Genomic DNA, 7004 nt, shown 5'->3' with positions numbered 1-7004 from the left:
TGCCCAGCACCCTCCACGCATTGTTGAAATTAGTAGTGGGCTTTAGGCCCATTCGAGAATTTCAGAAAAAACTCCAAGGGCCCATGTAGGTGGTGGCATGACAAGGTGGTGGGAAGTTTAGTCCCACTCCGCTAGTGGAGGAGAAGTTGGACCCCTTTATAAGGGTCTCTATTTCACATGCTATTGGAGAGTGAGAAGAGAAGGTGCCCTCGCGCACTCCTCCTCCGCCGCCCGCCTCGTCACGACGCGTTGCGGGTTGCGGAAATGAGCCGAGCCAAGCTCATACCTACCGCCCAGCCGCCTTTATAAGCATCTGCCTCACGCGTTCGTTCCTTTTGCTGCTGCTGCCGCCGGCAACTCCGTCCCGTTTACCGCGTACACGGTCGACGGGAGAGCAGGCCTCCGAAAGCCCGCCTCTCCGGTTCCTGTACGGGAGAGGGGCGATTAGGTTTTTGGGGAGCAATCACGCGACTGCTCGCCTCCGTCCGTCTGCTTCGTCTACGTCCGCGTCGCCCTCGTCATCGCCATGTCTTCACCATCTGAGGCCGATCGTCTCGCCCTTGAAGCTGAGAAGAAGAGGGCATAGGATGCTGCTGCTGCTACGGCCGCGTCCAACGCCAACGCTGGTGCTACGGCCAACTGGCCCATTGGAGGGTATGATTCGTTTATCCTCATGTTCGTATTTATCCTAGCAGTACTACTTGCATGCATAGATGTATCAACTATATGCGTAGTATGTGCTAGGTTAGTTCAAGATCAGTACGTCATTAGTCTAGTCAATGCCATGCTAGTTATTATCTCGTGGATTAATATACTCGGAAAATTGCCTATTTACTCAACAATCCAAAAACCTAATATGTGTAGGAATTTTTCAAGTAATGGTTTTGCTGCTGCACTGAAACCGGACAAGTTTACTGGTACTTATTTCAAGCGTTGGAAAACGAGAATCAGCTTATGGCTCACGGCGATGAACGTGTTCTGGGTAGCCGGTGTCACTCCAACGGGAACGATCTCTCCTGAACAGGAGAAGATGTTCGCGGAGGCCACCGTCCTATTCCTTGGAGCAGTTATAAGCGTGATCGGAGATAAGCTGGTTGATGCATACTTACATATGCATGTTGCCAAATACTTGTGGGAGGCGCTCGAATCTAAATTCGGGGCCACCGATGCTGGGAGTGAGATGTATGTTATGGAGCAGTTCCACGATTACAAGATGGTTGACAACCGTTCTGTATTGGAACAGGCTCATGACATAATATGCATATCTAAAGAACTTGAGGTTCTTAAGTGCAATTTGCCGGGCAAGTTTGTCGCGGGTTGTATAATTGCTAAGCTCCCTAATTCCTGGAGAAACTTTGCTACCACTCTAAAACATCAGAGGCGTGAGTTCTCAGTAGAGGACATCATCGGTCATCTGAGTGTTGAGCAGAACTCGAGAGCAAAGGACTCCAATGGAAAAGCGGTGGAAAGCTCTTCTGCTGCCAATATGGTACATCAGAGGAACTTCAATTCCCACAAGCCCAAGGGAAAGAATTCTGGTCAACAGAATACCGACTTCAAGAAGAAGGGAAAGAAGCCATTCAAGAAGAATAAGAAGGGAGATGGCTGCTATACTTGTGGTTCAGAGGAACATTGGGCGAACAAATGCCCAAACAAGTACAAGAAGCCGGCGCAGGACTCCAAGTCTGCCAATATGATTGTGGGCAACAATGAAAGTGGTGCATCTGGGTACGGTAATTTACTTACTGTATTTTCAGTTTGTCAGTCCACCGATTGGTGGGTGGACACGGGTGCAAATATTCATGTGTGTGCTGACTTATCATTGTTCTCTTCTTATCAGGCCACCGGTCGCGGGTCCATATTGATGGGGAATGGCGCGAGTGCTTCTGTTCTTGGTGTTGGCACGGTCGATCTGAAATTTACTTCGGGAAGGATCGTGCAGCTGAAGAACGTGCAGCATGTCCCCGCCATCAAGAAGAACCTCGTTAGTGGTCCCTTCTGTGTAGAGAAGGGTTTAAGTTGGTATTCGAGTCTAATAAAGTAGTAGTTACGAAATATGGACTTTTTGTTGGAAAAGGTTATGAGTGCGGAGGTCTGTTCCGCCTTTCCCTCGCAGATTTTTGTAATAAAGGCGTGAACAATATTCATTCGAGTGTTAATGAATCTGAAGTTTGGCATTCATGTCTTTGTCACATAAGTTTCGGTGTTATGTCGCGGCTAGCAAAACTGAATTTAATCCCAACTTTCACTTTAGCCAAAGGTTCTAAGTGACATTCGTGTGTGCAAGCAAAGCAACCTCGCAAGCCTCACAAGGCTGCAGAGGAGAGACAGTTGGCACCATTAGAACTCATACATTCTGATCTTTGTGAGATGAATGGTGTGTTGACTAAATGTGGAAAGAAATACTTCATGACATTGATAGATGATTCCACTAGATATTGCTATGTGTATCTGTTAAATACTAAAGATGAGGCTCTACACTACTTTAAAATCTATAAGGCAGAAGTTGAGAATCAACTTGAAAAGAAAATTAAACGAGTCCGGTCTGATCGTGGTGGAGAGTACTTCTCAAACGAATTTGATTCATTTTGTGCGGAACACGGCATTATTCATGAGAGGACGCCTCCCTATTAACCCCAGTCAAACGGGGTTGCCGAGCGGAGAAACCGTACTCTAACTGATTTGGTTAACGCCATGTTAGATACATCGGATTTATCCAAGGCATGGTGGGGGGAGCCTATATTGACCGCGTGTCATGTCCTGAATAAAGTTCCTACAAAAGATAATGAGGTCACTCCCTATGAGGAGTGGTCGAAGAGAAGGACGACGCTCTCATACTTACGTACTTGGGGCTGCTTAGCGAAAGTCAATGTATCGATCCCCAAGAAGCGTAAGCTTGGACCAAAGACTGTGGACTGCGTTAATTTGGGATACGCTAAGAATAGCGTAGGCTATAGATTTCTAGTAGTAAAATCTGAGGTACCTGATGTAAAGGTCGGTACAATAATGGAGTCGAGGGATGCTACATTCTTTGAGGATATATTTCCCATGAGAGATATGCAAAGCACTTCTAGACAGGAATCTGAGATAACTCCCGAGCCTGCCATTCCTATGGAATACTATGAACAAACACATGATGAAAATCTTGAGGAGGATGACGAGGAAGCCCGTGGTAGGGGCAAGAGACAAAGGACTGCAAAGACCTTTGGTGATGATTTCTTCGTATACCTCGTGGATGATAATCCCACTTCTATTTCAGAAGCGTATGCTTCTCCAGATGCTGATTACTGGAAAGCTGCGATCCGTAGCGAGATGGATTCCATCATGGCTAACGGGACATGGGAAATCACTTATCGTCCCTATGGTTGCAAACCATTGGGATGCAAGTGGGTGTTCAAAAAGAAGCTTAGGCCCGATGGTACAATTGAAAAGTACAAGGCTAGGCTTGTGGACAAGGGCTATGCCCAGAAAGAAGAAGAAGATTTCTTTGATACTTATTCACTTGTGGCTAGACTGACCACCATTCGAGTACTACTCTCATTGGCGGCCTCTCATGGTCTTCTCGTTCATCAAATGGACGTTAAGACGGCTTTCTTGAATAGAGAGCTAAATGAGGAAATCTATATGCAACAACCAGATGGCTTTGTGACAGAAGGTCAGGAAGGAAAGGTGTGTAAGTTGCTGAAATATTTATATGGTCTGAGACAAGCACCTAAGCAATGGCATGAGAAGTTTCATACAACTCTGACATCTGTTGGCTTCGTTGTTAATGAAGCTGACAAATGTGTATACTATCGCCATGGTGCGGGCGAAGGAGTTATATTGTGCATGTATGTTGATGACATACTGATATTTGGAACCAACCTCAAAGTAATTGAGGAGGTTAAGTCTTTTCTGTCTTAAAACTTTGAGTTGAAGGACCTTGGGGTGGCTGATGTTATCTTGAACATCAAGCTTTTGAGAGATGATGAGGGTGGGATTACACTTTTGCAACCCCACTATGTTGAGAAGATTTTGAGTCGCTTTGGATATTCACACTGCAAAATTTCTCAAACACCATATGATCCTAGTGTGCTTATTCGAAAGTTTAAAGGCACAACTATAGATCAATTGAGATTCTCTCAGATTATCGGTTCGCTTATGTACCTAGCTAGCGCAACGAGGCCTGACATCGCGTTTGATGTGAGCAAACTTAGCCGGTTTGTTGCAAACCTGGGCGATGTTCATTGGCGTGCTGTTGAAAGAATTATGCGCTACCTGAAAGGTACTGTCAACCACGGACTTCACTATACGGGATACCCATCGGTACTTGAAGGGTATAGTGATGCGAATTGGATCTCTGATGCTGATGAGATGAAGGCCACTATTGGGTATATGTTTACTCTTGGGGGTGGTGTTTTTTCCTGGAAGTCTTGCAAGCAAACGATCTTAACGAGATCGACAATGGAAGCAGAATTAACAGCATTAGACACATTTGGTGTCGAATCAGAATTTCTTCGAGATCTTTTGATGGACTTACCTGTGGTTGAGAAGCCGGTTCCGGCTATCCTTATGAACTGCGATAATCAGACGGTTATTGTCAAAGTGAAGAGTTCAAAGGACAATATGAAGTCCAACAAACATATAAGAATGATATTGAAGTCTGTCAGACATTTGAGGAACTCCGGAGTGATAGCGTTGGATTACATCCAAACGGCTAAGAATCTGGCAGATCCCTTTACTAAAGGGCTATCACGTGTTGTGATAGATAGTGCATTGAGGGATATGGGTATAGACCCACATGAGTTGCCATGGCAGTAACCCAACCTATATGATCGGAGATCCCGTGAAGTAGGACCTAGGAAAACAAGCCAGTGGTGAACTGAGGAGAGTAACTTTACTAACCCACTCCGTTGGAGATGCAATGCTCTCGGATACTGTATGGTAGGATGACTACTGTCTTAATGTGTTCTAAAGCTTATGTGTAAGCAAGATGTTGTCCTACAGAGTGATCTTTGGAGGAACACGCCTATATGAGCTTGACTGCTGGTCACAGTCTATGAGATTTGGGTGATCTCTAGTAAACTCATGAATAGGCCAGGAGTGTGACTAATATGCTCCACCCGAGGGGTCACCTTCGGCAGCCTAGTACTAGTAAGACTTGTGGTGAAGCTTCTTTATGCCAAGCTGACAATTCAAGGCATAGTCCATTGTTCGGTTGTAAAGGAGTGTAGCTACTTGCTCTAGGTGAATCTCAACCTTAACAGGTCTTCACTGAAATGCTGGTATATTAAAACAGTGAATTGGAACGAGGGAACACAATGTGCCCTTGAGATCTGGTGGGGGATTGTTGAAATTAGTAGTGGGCTTTAGGCCCATTAGAGAATTTCAGAAAAATCTCCAAGGGCCCATGTAGGTGGTGGCATGACAAGGTGGTGGGAAGTTTAGTCCCACCCCGCTAGTGGAGGAGAAGTTGGACCCGTTTATAAGGGTCTCTCTTCCACATGCTATTGGAGAGTGAGAAGAGAAAGTGCCCTCACGCACTCCTCCTCCGCCGCCCGCCTCGCCACGCCTCGTCACGACGCGTCACGGGTTGCGGGAATGAGCCGAGCCGAGCTCATACCTACGTTCTTATTTTGTCGGTCAGGAACGGAGAATACGTAACGGACACGGCACGATCTGAGACGTCGGATCGTGGGATGTTACCGACTCGGGCGTGGGTTCGGCCCACGTTTCTCCGCCCAGCCACCTTTATAAGCTGGCTATCACCTACCCTAGCCGTCACGAGAATCAGATCACATATGCCTCACGCGTTCGTTCCTTTTGCTGCTGCTGCCGCCGGCGACTCCGTCTCGTTTACCGCGTACACGGTCGACGGGAGAGCAGGCCTCCGAAAGCCCGCCTCTCCGGTTCCTGTACGGGAGAGGGGCGATTAGGTTTTTGGGGAGCGATCACGCGACTGCTCGCCTCCGTCCGTCTGCTTCGTCTACGTCCGCGTCGCCCTCGTCATCGCCATGTCTTCACCATCCGAGGCCGATCGTCGCGCCCTTGAAGCTGAGAAGAAGAGGGCAGAGGATGCTGCTGCTACGGCCGCGTCCAACGCCAACGCTGGTGCTATGGGCAACTGGCCCATTGGAGGGTATGATTCGTTTATCCTTATGTTCGTATTTATCCTAGCAGTACTACTTGCATGCATAGATGTATCAACTATATGCGTAGTATGTGCTAGGTTAGTTCAAGATCAGTACCTCATTAGTCTAGTCAATGCCATGCTAGTTATTATATCGTGGATTAATATACTTGGAAATTCCCTATTTACTCAACAAGCATGTTGAGCGCTTCCATAGGTTGATCCGGGGAGTGGCACCTTGAAGGCATTGGACCAAGCCAAAGAAACTGCTTGACAATGGATCGGTTGGCCATTGAGCGATGTAGAGGTCCTTCATAGCCGGCTTCGCACTCTGTATAGCTCCGGCAGTTGCTTCAGTTGGTCACCGACGAGACGGGGATGTGGAGGCACTTGGAACTGTGCCCAAAACGCCTTCTGATAAGATGCACCTTCACGCGCGCCATCGTATTGGCAAGCATCCGCCACACTCCCCGGCAGGTCCGCAAAAGTGCTTGTAAATGTAAAATTTGCATTGTGTGGGCGGAGTCGTGATTGTCGAAGATGCAATGTACTTCCTCCATCCAGAAATACTTGTCATAGGAATGGATGTATCTAGATGTATTTTAGTTCTAGATACATCCAAATTTTATCAATTTGTGCAACAAGTAATTCTGGACGGAGGGAATACTAACTAAGGCTTACCGAGGGTTTATTTCAGATGCCTGCAAAGGATTTTTCTCGGGCGGACCTCCCCTGCACTTGTGCCTCTTGGCGCGCCAATTAAATCCACTTAAGCTTGGCGGCGTCCTCCTCCTTGGCAGTCCGAAGAGCATCACGCTCAGTCGCCAGGTCCTTGAGCTCTTCCTCAACCTCGATTATCCAAGCTTGCTCCTTCTTCCAAGCATGCCCCTCCGCG

The sequence above is a fragment of the Hordeum vulgare genome, chromosome 5H, assembly GCF_904849725.1.
Source record: "Hordeum vulgare subsp. vulgare chromosome 5H, MorexV3_pseudomolecules_assembly, whole genome shotgun sequence".
NCBI lineage: Eukaryota > Viridiplantae > Streptophyta > Magnoliopsida > Poales > Poaceae > Hordeum > Hordeum vulgare.
The sequence above is the reverse complement of the archived record's forward strand: the minus strand, read 5'-3'. Positions refer to the sequence as shown.